General features: G+C 47.6%; 1 pseudogene; it reads right to left on the bottom strand.

Moving 5' to 3' along the window:
* Positions 1 to 747: 747 nt before the first annotated feature.
* On the bottom strand, positions 748 to 834 carry LOC129037662 (U6 spliceosomal RNA; annotated as a pseudogene).
* Positions 835 to 1,378: the final 544 nt, after the last annotated feature.

The raw sequence follows: 1,378 nt of genomic DNA, 5'->3' as shown, positions 1-1,378 counted from the left end.
TCCCTGGAGAGCAGCGTAAAACCAGCTGTGACTAGGGAGAAGGGAGAGAGAAGAGGATGTTGGAACATGCAAATCAGTTCCCAGCTTCCTGCTGAGTTAGTGGGACACCTGCTTGGACAGAATTTTCATTTTATTTCCTATCTGGAGCAGCCCAATTAATTTTTCAGGCCGTGAGTTGCCACATATCACAGATGACAGCTACTCAAACCCTCAGAGCAGCATCCTCCTCCTTGGTGGCCACACAAAGTCAGGATTTGCCCCTACCCTTCCTGGCATTCCCATATTAGAGCAACATCTCAGGGGCACCCCTGCCTTGCCCTGGATCTGTTGCTGAGCCTCCTTTTAACACGAACTGTGGCTTCGACTACCTTCTCTCCTTTAAGCCTGAGTCCCAGTGTACAAAGAGGATTAGCTGATTTTCTTACCTTTGAGTCCAGGTGGAGGCATGAAGCACAGAAGTGTGGGGAACAGAACAAGGGACGCTCCAGACCGTATGTTTCTAAACTGCTCTTGGACAAATAGAGTCATTTTCCCTCCATTCTCACTACTACCTCCAGTTCCTTTGCCTCTGGTCATTTTGTCCCTCCTACTCTAATTTCCACAAGTAGATCAGACAAGGTTCATTTTCTCTGTTTCTCCCTCTTGCCTCCAGGCTACTAGAGAAAACCACAAAACTGTGTTCACTAGCTCCAATGTCTGATTTTCAGTTGTTATCAGGCCTTCAATGCTACTTAGTAATCCTTTCTTAAAAATATGGAACGCTTCACAAATTTGCTGTCATCCTTGCTCAGGGACCATGCTAATCTTCTCTGTACCTTTCTAATTTTCTTTTTTCTTTTTTTTTTTTTTTTGAGACAGAGTCCTGCTCTGTCGCCAGACCAGAGTGCAGTGGTGAGATCTCGGCTCACTGCAACCTTTGCCTCCCAGGCTCAAACGATTCTCCTGCCTCAGCCTCCTGAGTAGCTGGGACTACAGGCACCCGCCACCACGCCCAGCTAATTTTTGTATTTTTAGTAGAGACAGGGTTTCACCATGTTAGCCAGGATGGTCTCGATCTCTTGCCCTTGTGATCTGCCTGCCTCGGCCTCCCAAAGTGTTGGGATTACAGATGTGAGCCACTGTGCCTGGCCCCTTTTTTTTTTAAGAGACAGGGTCTTGCTCTGTTGCTCAAACTGGAGTGCAGTGGCACAATCATAGCTCACTGCAGCCTTGAACTCTTGGGCTCAACCAATCCTCTCACCTCAGCCTCTTGAGTAGCTAGGACTACAGTTGTGTGCCACCACACCTGTCTATTTAAAATTTTTTTTTGTAGAGTCAGGGCTGGTCTCAGGCTCATGGCCTCAAATGATCCTCCTGCCTCAGACTCCCTAACTGCTAG

The sequence above is a fragment of the Pongo pygmaeus genome, chromosome 4 (assembly GCF_028885625.2).
Source record: "Pongo pygmaeus isolate AG05252 chromosome 4, NHGRI_mPonPyg2-v2.0_pri, whole genome shotgun sequence".
Classification (NCBI taxonomy): Eukaryota; Metazoa; Chordata; class Mammalia; order Primates; family Hominidae; genus Pongo; species Pongo pygmaeus.
Note: the sequence above shows the minus strand (reverse complement) of the source record. Positions and strands in the feature narration are given on the sequence as shown.